General features: G+C 48.8%; 1 long non-coding RNA gene across 1 annotated transcript; it reads left to right on the top strand.

Annotated features, from left to right (window-relative positions):
• The first annotated feature begins 9,498 nt into the window (after positions 1–9,498).
• LOC139104572 (uncharacterized) lies at positions 9,499–11,608 on the top strand. Its single transcript, XR_011546053.1, has 2 exons — positions 9,499–11,271; positions 11,565–11,608. It is a non-coding gene; the product is annotated as an uncharacterized lncRNA (long non-coding RNA).
• Positions 11,609–12,584: the final 976 nt, after the last annotated feature.

The raw sequence follows: 12,584 nt of genomic DNA on the forward strand, positions 1-12,584 counted from the left end.
TTATATCTCCCTCGCGCGTTGTAACTGTCGCGCATACACGCTTGATTTCCGCGATACAAACGTACGTGCACGCCGTATGAGAACACACATTGCCTCCTCCCCCACGTATAAAGTTAACAATCGCGAGATGTGATCTCACGGCCGGTTTCTCCGACAACGTAATTTCGCCCGGGGCAAACGTCGCGGCCAGCGATTCGGAATCGAACATCTTATTCCTTCTCTCGTTGGTAAACGTCCTCGGGGTCTCTTGTTCGCATACTATTCGCAAATTGCTAGTACTGCAATTTCTCCCATCTGGTTACAGCGCTTCTCCGGTTTATAGCCGGCACTTGAGAAAATATACCGCTATTCTCTCATTAAAACTTCGCAGATCGAAGGGCGACATGGCGCGTGATATAATAAGGGCGCTTCCGAGGTGATAGGGATTCTCGGCGTAACGGAGACAAAAAATGCAATCTCGATTCAAGTTCGGTGCAATCGCGAGCATCGATCAGTAGTATAGCTCGCGATTGAGCCAACGTTTCGCAGAACGAGCGTCTGAATCTCTCTTTATCTGTCTAAACGAGAAAAAGCATACGCGCACGAAGTTTTTAATTCAGTTGTCCGCGCATTAGTCGAGCAAAATTGCTCACTCGGCCGTGCTACAATCAACGTGCGATATTCCAGATCCGCGATGGAGTAAAAGAGGGTGGGACGAAAAAGAAAACCGGGCCGAGATGCGTAATCGATGCCTTCGGGAACGAGAACAGCTTGGCGATCTCGCGAGGAAGGCGACGCGGAGGAAAAATATTTCACCGACGTTCAATACCCGGCCGCGAAATAATATTTAACCGTCCGCGCGCACGTTCCCCGCGGAGAACGGTGAAATTTAGCAGTCCAATGGAGAAATATCGTACGGGCAAAAACGCGTTATCTTACGGTACACGTGCGAACGAAGTAGCGCCGCTTAATAAAAGAGAAGAGAGAAAGCAAAGGAAAGAAAAAAAAAACGAAAAAAAAAAGAACAGCAAAGGGAGCGGAGAAGAGAGAAAGGAGAGAAGAGCCGGCCACGAGCTTGCGGTGACGCGACCGAGGACGTATGCGGGAAATTATTAAAACTTTGCTGGATACGTCACGCGAGAGAGAGTGCGGGGTGCCGGGAAATTCCCTTGCCGCTCTTAAAAATGTCTATACTCGCCATTGTGCCGCGGTCATTCGACGAGGGCTCAGCCGAACGCGGTTATTAAATAACAAACGCGGTGAATGACACACGCCACCTGAAAAGTCCGCTCTCGCCTCCTCTCTTTTTCCCCCCTTTCGTTGTCCGTTGAATCCTTTGCCGGCGAGCCGCAACGAAATAACGCGCGGAATTTCGAAGCAAGATTTCAAAGCTATCACGAAAAAGAGACCGACGAGAGAGTCCATCCCCTGGCAATTTTTCCCTCTCGCTTTTCTATCCCCGCGCAATTTCCGCCGCGCCGAAACAAAAACGCGAAAGCTCGGTCCCCGCGAAAGGCAATAATATCATTACGACGATATTAGCTCGCGAAAGCGATATCCTGCCGCAAAATTAACGTCATAAATAATGTTAATTAATTAACCCACCCCCGATACGGGGAAACGAATTAAATAATAATCCGCGGTATCGTCGCGTTTTCTCTCTCTCTCCTCTCTTTTTCTCTTAAACCCGTTTACGTCTGTCCGTGGGTAATTTCTCTCTCATCGTGACCAGCACCCCCGCAATATTTTCCCACTTCCGCCGTTCCACTTTACATAACTGCCCCGCATATAGATGCCCCCCTCACTACTCCTCTCTCGTCCCTTCGCAAAAACACATTCGCATTTGTCATCGCTGTCGTGAGCGATCCGCCGATAAGCCTCGCCGTCGACGGAGAGAGACGTGGAGTAACCCGATGCATTTTTTATACAAGTATAACGCGACATCGCGCCCATAATGAATTTATTATACGGACAATTAATCAAAATGGAGAGTACTTCGATTATCTCCACGTCCCCATGTTAACGCGGATCGCCGTGTTATCGCGAACGATGCAATTATCTGTCGGCTGAATCCCTTATTACGATCACCCCAAATTTCGCCCCTTTAACATCTCGAACGACTCACCGGGCAATTAAGTTTTGTTCCACCGTCGTCGCGTTACTTCCGCTGTGGTTTTCGGGACGTGAAAGATCGCGCGTAAAAGAAAAAAAAAAAAAAAAAAAGGGCAGCCAGTAGTTCGTGGAAAATATCCCCTCGAAAATTGCCCAATAACCAGCGTGACCGCGTACGGGGGGTGTTGCAATCAAGATCGTGCACGAAGGAGGCAGGGAGGTAAGGCAAGTCCCGCGCGAGGGAGGAACGAACGGAAGGAGAAAATCCGACGAAAATGTCCCGGCCGATCGCCTCACCCTCTAAGTCTCGCGGTTTTTCCTTCCGTTTCCTCAACCACCCAGGTAGGCGCTTCATCCTCCGCGCGACGTGTGCGGTCTGTACGGCTTGTTTACGACGCGGGCATCGAAGCGAACTTCGCCCGGGGGGTTGGCGGCGGGGGATGAGAAATCCGATATAACCGCGGCCCCGGCGCTACGTTATCCTAACGTTCACGGGAGAGAAAGGAGATCTCGCGCGGCAGCTGCGTCGCGCAACTGCGAGGCACCCCGCCGGAGTCAGACGTGGTCCCGGGAAGCTGACTTTCTTCTCCGTTCTCCTCTCCCTCCCCGTGCACCCGCGGCAGCTACCTGCAATCGCGTGCACGCGTGCATCACGCGTGCGTGCGGCGTCATTGCACCCTTTGCGGCTGGTAGTAGCGCAACGACGCCGGGGGCCCCAGCGGCTGTGGAGAACTCGATTTAATAATAATCTCATTCGCGAGATGCAAACTTGCTATCGCGCCGCGGATCGCGCCAATTACGGCGTTTTACGGGTGACTGCACGCGACACGCATACCTATGCACTTGCCGAGTGCGCGGTTCGGGACGAGAGGAGAGATTGAAAAATTTTAACAGATACCTTGCGCGCTAATTACGTCTCTCGCGAAACGTGTTTCTTTCTTTCTCTCTCTTGTGTTTCCTTTGCATGCCGGTACAGCTCGCGCAGCGACGTTTTTCCCCGAGCATTTCTTTTAATTATCTCGTCTCGCTCGTAATGAATTCTATACCGCGCGGCAATTCGTCCCGCGATTTTCTTCAATGTGAAATTCCCGGCGGATATCGACGTGTCGTTTGAAACGGAAACGGAAATGAACGCTCGCGTAATCGCCGACGTACCCGAACAACCCCGGATCGTTCGCGGGCGACACTCTATCGATATTAATATAATATCCGCGTCGCCGTCGGCTTCGCGCTATTCAGGACGATTACCCCCATTAGCGCTACTCCGCGAATACCGAGGGTTAAACCGAGGATCCCTCCTCCAGTCGGGTGGATTATCCCTTTCGAGAACTAATTCCGGAGAAATTTAATATTGAATCTCGTGCGGTAGGCATTCGGAAATTTTGAGTCGGGCACGTATGCGGGTAATCGTGCACGTTCCGAATTTGTCGCCGTTATCGATTTACTCTCGCGTCTTCTCGGCGTGTGTACGAAGTCAGGCGGGCGTGTAACACCCGGTCGTTATGCACGACGGAAAATTGTACACGGGATCCCGGATTTATTAAGGCCCGACGTACCCTCGGCATCGTTATCTCCTGACCGTGCCGACGGCCGGCATCGCCACCCCCTCTTCGAAGAGCTTTTTGTTAAAGATAACATCTCGCGCAAATGTATAATAATACGGCAAATTGATCGCTCAATTGTGTGTCAATACTTATCCATTAATAGCCGTTTCATTTCATGTCATTACGTCGGGCGCTGCGCTGCGGTAAATACCGTTAATTTATTTGAGTTAATTTCTCGACATGCATAACAAATTGACCTACATGAGCCGGGACGCATATATTCAATAATACGCCGCGATACCACGCAATGCGCGCGATCGAGAGAGAAAGAGAGAGAGAGAGAGAAACGCGGAATATTCCCAATTTGTTCCTCCGTGACTATCTCATTGCGCAACGAATGTTTTCCGCGCCTTTACGCATCGCCGCGCGTTGCGTTACATGGACCGCTTGCGATTTAGAGCGAGTGTTGGGCGGCTAAATACTTTTATCCCTTTAAACCAAACAAAAATGGTTGATATAAACACGTGTATCGAAAAAATAAAAAGGCGCTTCTTTCTCAGAAGCTTTTAAAGCTCTCTCGTTCTCTCCCTCTTTCCGTCTCTTTCGCATCACGTTTCCGAAACAGTTTTCAACGGAAAAAGACGCCGAAACTGCATGCAACTGCAATTCTCCGTCTGTGGAAGATGTTTTTGAGCGACTATTTCGGCGACAAGTTTTATCCTTCTCGCCGGGAGGAACGAAGGGCTTGGGCAACGGGTTAGTACCTTATTCCGTTTAGGAGCTTTTCAAAACTGAGATCCGAGACTCGCCTAGTGTGTCTCTCTCTCTCTCCGAAAAGATCTCTTCGACAACGATAATACTGGGAACAATAGTCGTCCATTTGTCGAAGAGAGTCAAAGTTTCTGCTGCTGCGGCATCGTCGTGGCGACATTTGTGACGCTGCGTTAGAGAAAGAGAGCTAGAGGTAAAGGAGAGAGCGATCGTTCCGACGCTATTCGCTCGATATCGAAAGTCAGTGCGAATAATCACTGCCTGAGAATTTCGCGGGGCTATCGAGAAGGGAATGGAAGACAGGATCGCTCTCGTCGTGCCGAGATGAACGCGACGTGATTGCAGGTACTTCGCAGATGCATAGAACCGAATACGGGCAACGTGGTTCGAGGATACGATAAATATCGTCCTTCTGGAGGAGCAGTGAGACGTTCAGCGTCCAGGCGCCCCGTTACTGCACATCTGGCGCTGTCGCTATGAATATAACCCCGTGCCGGACTCCACCCCCGGCGCTTTCCTTCGTTCGCCGCCAAACTCGAGCGTCGTTTCCCTTTACCCTTTAGCCACCACACCTTCGACTTCTCTTCCCCGGCGCCCTCTCCGCCTCTCTCCCGTCTGCTCGCCGTCCGCGTCGCCCTCGTTCCCAGGACGGGAAAGTTTCACCCTGTTTTGCGTTAGAACGGGAGGTAGAGGGCGGTGGAAACCCGCTAGATCGCCGCCGGAGATGGCTGTGTGTCGCCTGGCCGCTGCAGCACGATCCGCGCGAGTCTCTTACCCTTACGCGGAAAATAAATGGAGATAGGTAGAGATTGGTGGTGCAGGATGTAATCGTTAGATCCCCCTTCCCCTCCCGTGCGGGTGTTTTCTCGCGAGAATCCACTAGGTACCGGGGTTGTTCTATCTCGCGTCGTGCATTCGCACGGAGGGAAAAAAAGGGAGCCGGGGCGGAAGAGTCGACGGGATGCGATCGCGGGGCTACAGAGGAAAAAGGGCCGCGCGGGATAACGGGAAATGTCGTTGCATTTCGGAATCAATTTACTCGGCGTTCTCCGGGGAATACCGGCAGTATCCGGGGATACTTTTGTTCGATTCGCCGACGTTTTCGCCGACGTGGGCCGCGCGACGCCGAAATCTGCCGGCGGGATGGGCTTCGAACTTTTTAATATCCATTCTCTCGAAAAATATAGAGACGCATCGCCGCGCTCGGAGCCCGCAGACGTGATCGCGCGCGAAGTATACCTCTCCAATGTATCATTTCGCATCGTTCATCTTTTTTCGCACCCGAACGGGGGTGTTGTAGATAAGTGCTTATCTTTCGCGCGCGCGAAGGTAATTTTATGCCCCGGCAAGATTTATTTTCTCGCGGAAAATTATCATCCGTTGTAAGTTTATATACGCGCGCGAAACGCCAAGAGGCAACCTTTAAACGTCACGTTCCCTCTAACGCGGGAACGGAGCCATTCGTCTTGTCAGCGTTCTTTTGCCCGCCGAACTTGCCCCCGCCGATGCCCCGCGAGCGATGCTTCGCCCTGCCGTTTTTAATCTTTCACGCTCGCGAAACGCGCGATGAATACTCGGTACGACGGTGGCGGTTGTTTCCTATATCATCGTCCGATGTATCCGATTCGCACGGCCGCGATCTCGGCGAAACGTTTATATCTTCACCGCCGCGCGCGATTGGATTTTTACGAGAGCGCCAAGCGCTATTTACTCCACGAGGAATTCGTGCTCGTTGATATTTATGGCGTCGATTCTCGTACCGACGGCTGGCGCACGTCTCCGGCCCGTTCGTTAATATCTAACGGCGATTTCCGCGAACATAAAACTTAACCGGAACGACGTTAAACTTCAGGCTGCTCGTTGCCGAGACCTCGTTCGTAATCTTCTCCACGTACCGAAACCGCATTCGAGCTATCCCGGCCAGGTGCCCAGCCAGCCAACTAGTCCGTCAGCCAGCGAGCCAGGCTTGCGTCATCCCTCTTTCGTCGGACGAATGCAAAGGGGGATGACGGGGCCCGAGCTAAGCCACAAACTAATTACGACCTGAGGCGCCGTTGAGAATAGACGCGCCGGTGGTTACACGGGGCCACGAACAGAGCAGAGCATCATCCCCCGAAGGGGGATAAACGGCCGCGCGGGAGACGGCGGTGTCATTAGTATTCGGCGTATATACGGGACAGGTCGAAAACTTTCGCTCCGTCGGCGGCGTCTCGCAAAGTAATTTCGATTAAATTTCTTTTTTCACATCGTCGGTATAACGCGAAGAAGCCGCGATAAAGCTGCGAGAAAGCTACGTAACCCCGCTCGGCGGGTGAGCGCGAGTACTACGGGTCTGCGTAAAGTCCGCCGGCCCGCCGGCAGCAATGCGAAATGCGTTTTGTGTACGCAACGATAACCACCGTGAATATTGTTTGATAACGAGCGCGTTCTATAGAGGCTCTGGCGAACCTCCTCCGGGATGCTTATACATGAGAACCATCGGACTCGTCGCCGGCCTTGTCTGATTCAAGTAGTGTGCGCCGACGCAATTAAATCCTCCCCGCGCCTAATTGGCCATCTCGTCGTCGCGAGCTAAACCTAATTGAACTGTACGGGCCTAACGACGTAATTGTCGCGGCGATTTAGAATACGAAAATCTCGCCTGAGATGGCGTGAGACAAGAACGTTACAAAAGCTCTTAAACGGCTCTTTTGCACCCGGCGAATATTATTTTTGTCCGTCGATGGTTAACATTTAGCTAATTAGTGTAAAGGTGTGTGCACTTTGCGAACAAACATCGAACAATCGCGCAATGATCGCAAATAAATAAATCAGTAAAAAAAATTAACACACCGATGACACACTTCACCGAGAAATGTTCGCGGCCGTTGTGCTCGTTCGCTAAGTGCATACACACCTTAATACGCAAAAGTAAAACAATATCACCCGCGCGTAAGGGACCGCCCTGTTCAATATTAAATTCAAACATGCACGTTATCACGAGCACACAAATTAACTTGTATTTATGTATGTAAGGTCAATTTGGTCCTACGGACGGCTCGGCGTCTAAATAATTTATACATTTGCAAATTTGTGGTCGATCGACTGTGATATACCGCCCCTTCGATTAACGACTTTATTTACCCATTCATAGACTACATCTATGAATAGATAAGTGGAGAACCGAACCGCGCGCGTTTGGATGTGACGCAAATAGCCGCGAATGATCCTTAGTTCATCGAACTCTAATTTCTGTAATGCGACAAGTTGGGACAGATATAAAATTATTTATGCGAGCTTCACTCGACGACGAAGATAAACGAGATGGGATATATGACGTTTAATTACGCTCGATTGTCTCGCGATGGATAATTCGACACGGATAATGTCTTGTCACCTTGCGTGCCTGAAATTGTTCGCGGGGACTCGTAATATGGCCTCGCAAAAAAAAAAAAAAAAAAAGAAAAAGAAAAAAAGCACGTGCGCTCTGTTTGCGGTAATGGTGACTAATGAATACCTATCGCGGACCATTCCGTGTTTCCCTCGTTAACGATTCACGCATCACGACTGGTGAAGAATAACGAGTGCGCGCCACGTGGTCGTTATTCTGAATCGCGGTTACGTCGCGTATAATAAGACGAAGAGACGGTGAGAAGGGACGTGGAAATGACGGAAGGAAGGGGGAAGATGAAGGGAAGCACGTCGCACGAATAATTGCTCGGGAACGAGGAATAATCAAGGTTGCCGAGTGACGTCACGACTGGCCGGTTAGCCCAATTTCTGTCGAAGGGATCGATGAACGCGACGACAATGCGCCGACGAGGCGACGTAGCCACGATATACCGCCAGCGGAGTTTTTCGTATTCCACCGTTGATTGATTCTCAGGTAACCTGGCAGATTCGCGAAACGAAGAAAAATAACTTGGCGGGGCTCCTTTTTATTTTCACTTACATCTTCCGAGCCCGAGGACTTGGAACTGCCTCTCGAAGTAGTAAAATGTTAATTTGAACACGTAGGTAGGCGTTCGAGAAAGAGAGAGAGGGAGGAAAGGAGAAAGAGAGAGATTTACTGAAAATCCATAAATAAAAAAGTTTTAATATCACTTTGGTAGTCTCGCGAAGAGAGCGTGCACCGCGTACGATGAAGCAATTTGTGGATAACGGCGTTGTACTTCGCTTCTAACGATACTTCGCCGCGGCGAGTTTTTCATCGGCCGGGCATTCGCGGAATAATGAGAGCGCGCGGTTAATTGGCGCATTAATTCCCGTCGGCGGAGTAGACATTCTTGCGGAGCCGGTCGACGCTCCCCCGTTTGCGACAATCGCAACGAGTTCGGTGAATTCGATACCCCGTCACGTTCGGTATTGGCGCACCATTTGCATACAGCGGGGCGGTATAAATTGACAATAAAAATCAGAGAGACGCGACCGCGGTGACGCAATAAAGTTGCGTCGTAACGCTTTAATAAACGTCACACCGATACCAGCGATGCCTTATAGGCCGCGCGTCGACGAAATGGTGGCCATAATCCACCCTCATTCGGATAAGAATCGGCAGTTTCCCGGAAGCAGAGACTTCCAGGAGTTGTTCCGACGTCGAGAGATCCGTATCGACGCGAAAGGTAAACGCGAAACAGTCGGATAATGCACGTTGTGCCGTACCTATATTCGCGCTGCCAGTGAATCGCGTATTTTCCTTTTTTTTTTTCTTTTTTCTTTTTTTCGAAGGCAAAGTGGCGTGACGACGCTGCGCACCGTGGTCGATAAACTCATTATTAAAAGCTCACTATTACAGGAATTAAAATTACCGTGTTGATCGCGAGATAATTACATCGTGCCGTTGTCCGACACGAAAAATAGATCTGCCTAATGTATTCCTGTTCAGCCTTCGTGAGCTTGCCTGCAAAATCGGGATGTATGAGGGGGTGCGAATTGGGGGTATAAAAACACCACCGTCTCCCGAGATGTGCCGTGTGAGATTAAACCCACAACTGGAGCATTATTACTCAGCAATTATTTACGCGGCCTTAAATAATGCCACCTTATGCACCATAGCTCGTCGCGACGCAGAAATATACTTGTGTCGACACATCGACTTGCCTTTTGCTCCCCTCGATCGAACGAGGAACACCGCGCGTCCCTTCAATCCGGAGCGCGAGTCGACCGTTCGCTTATGCACGTTCGCAACTTCTCGCTTTTCACCTGTCCGCTCTTCCGATGTGATAGTTATAATGTTTTGCTTTTGTTTAAAACAGCCATCAATCAACGTGCATTCAATTACAACGTCGGAGAGAGGCTCGAGCGCACTCGGCGTCTATCTCGATATTTTTCGCGTCGGCCGGAACGTCTGAATCGGGAAAAGGGGGTGGTAAAATAAAATCGAGAAACGGCCCCGGCGGGGAAAACGGTTGCGCTGCCTGGTCCCGGTGAAAAATAAGCGGGTTGTCGTGCCCTCGGTGTCCATTGCGTGCGTGCGCGTTTCCAATCCATCAAATTATCCTCAAGCGTTGTCTCAAAGTTGTGCCCCTTCGTGCGGAATATCCCTGGCGCGCGACCGACGCCCGTCGGTCAAACCGCGATCCTGGATCGCTTACTTAGACACGTACGGTTGATATATAGGGTACGCGAGGGCGCTATTATGCCTGGGCCTCCCGTAAGGATCGGGAGCTCGCGATCGATCGCACAATTACGAAGTACAAATACGGATCGCAGCGCCTGAGTATCATCGACCTTTCTCGTATTTCGACCGCGTGCTTAACGGGGCCGAATATCGTCGAGCTCGCGTTTGTGCAGATAAGAGGATTGTTCCGATACCCCCGGCCGCCCCTCACCACCGCCGCGTCTGTACGCTAGCAAGAAGGCAACTAGTACGTAGGTGGTAGCAGTTATTACTGCAATAAATAGAGTTATTACAACGAGACGCACAGAAAGTTCTCTCGGGGATGCAGCCAAGTGCTCGCTCACCCCGTTGTTTATATAACATCCAACGTGGCACTTGCGCACCTTCGATTTTCCCCGGGAATATTCCGTAATTAATGTCTGCGACGTGCCTATGTGGAAAAAGGCCGGCCCGAACGATCTGTCATTGTTTCGCCGATCAACGTAACAGATCTCGGCGGCTATTTAAATAAAGCCCTTTTCCGGCGCGAACAATTATTTCACCTGCTCCATTTGCAACTCCTTACAAATATGTTGCCTCATCTCGCATTTAAGTACGTTCTTATTTTTTTCATTTTTTTTTTAAATATTGATCGCTGTGCAGCATGAAAGAAATAAATCGAGCGCGCTCCGCGGCTGTAAATACTACGCATTGCAGATATCATTACATTGCAAATATTCTATCAGACTACATAAATAAGCAAATTGTTCCAAGTCTAGCAATTTCGTTGATTTCGACCGCCGATTTCGACTGATCTTAATCTAGCTCTCACTGCCGGTCCCGCATTGAAATTCATGAGGCAAAATCGCTCCCCGAATTTCCACCGGCAGACCGACGCTAATTTGCGGCGGCGCGCCTTTGTTTATTGTAATGATCGCTGATCGATGAACCATGAACCGCCAGCATTTGTAATTACCGTTGCGATTCGAGTGCGGTTCTTTAAACAACTAAAATTCATTTAGTTTCCTATCTTAAAAAATTAATTTGCAACTGGAATTTTTTGAAAAATACGTGAAAAAAACGTGAAACGTACGCAACTGCGTTACTTGTACGTTTAATTTTCGTAATTTTTACTAATAAAATATAACTTTTTTTGTTTCAGATAAAAATTCAGAGAAAGACTTTCGTCGAAAAAGCACCAAACTGACATCCCCGTTGGAGTAGTCAGTGCTGAGAGGAGAAGGAGGGCCTAGGAAAGGCATCGACCATCGGCGGAGCAACCCACTGGTAAGAATCAATTTTTTTTTATCTTTACCGTTTTTAAAAGTTAATTTTCTGGTAATTAGTTAAAAAATTAGAGGCAATATAATTTTTTTTCTAAATAATTATTGAGATCTCTACAATTTAATTTTTTTCATTTATTTGTTACAAATTATCTTACTAACACTCTGCCGAAAAGTGTCGCACGCCGAAACTATTCAATAAAATCTTTATTAGAAAAAAACTTTTACTTTTTTTTTATTAATTTTATTAACTAATATACTGGCATAAACATTAATATTTTCCATTTTATGTTACAGTCACCGGCAGAACTCTACAACTCCGCTGACGTTCATGCAGATTGGTGAGTCGTATAATTCATTTTTTCGTGGTTTGTAATTGGGGTCTCTTAAAAAATAGCGCGCGCATAGTTTCATCTAGTATACAAAAAAAAAGAAGAGAAAAAGAAAAAAAAAAAAGAGAAAATCCTCATAAATCTTCCTTGTAGCTGTTGCAAACGCTCGGGAAATTTGCCGTACAATTACCGAAGAGGTTTATATCTGTTCGCGTTGCCTGAGAGCTGCGATGAAACCCGTACTTGAGGGCCTACCGCATTTACTTAAGTACATTCATACGTAACAGAACGAGCGCGTGCACGTCCACGCTTCGTACTCGGCGCCCGGATATGTTTTATGTATTCGATGGGGATTCTGGTTGGCTGACCGTCTGCCCTACATATGTTCTCGTGAAGGAGCGAAAGATGTGGATTATTATAATTAACGTTAACTATATCTGTGAGTAATTAAAATAGTTGTCTTTAAATCTCAGTTCGGTTTTATTACTGCCAGCTATTACGAGCAGTAATATGTGATATATGTGATTTTTAAAACGCACATTGGTAGCTCGAAAGATATTTTAAATTAAACTGAAACCGACCACATTTTTTCGACGTGCTTATCGATCTGTGCATCTGATAAAATTATCGCGGTTCCTTTTTATGCCTTTATTACCATCCCACGACCGCAGCGTGCAACAGAAATAATATAAAACGACGCAGTGGAGAAGCGGGTTTTCCTCGCAAATTCAAATCTGCGGCTTAAATGCACGCGGTTTTCAGCTGGCGCGCCGAGAACGTCGTCGTGTCGAAACCTTCGCGAGCAAAGAAAAAGATAAAGATAAATCACTGAAGAATAGAAACGCCGTTATCGCGTCTGGTGTTGCCGCGTACTGTTTTAGTGGCCGATACGTTTGAGCGGTGATTTTCACGGGTCGATGGGAACGACCGCGGTCCTAATGATATTCCTCCGAGACTTTACGACGATGCAAATGCGCCGGCGACG

The sequence above is a fragment of the Cardiocondyla obscurior genome, linkage group LG08 (genome assembly GCF_019399895.1).
Source record: "Cardiocondyla obscurior isolate alpha-2009 linkage group LG08, Cobs3.1, whole genome shotgun sequence".
NCBI lineage: Eukaryota > Metazoa > Arthropoda > Insecta > Hymenoptera > Formicidae > Cardiocondyla > Cardiocondyla obscurior.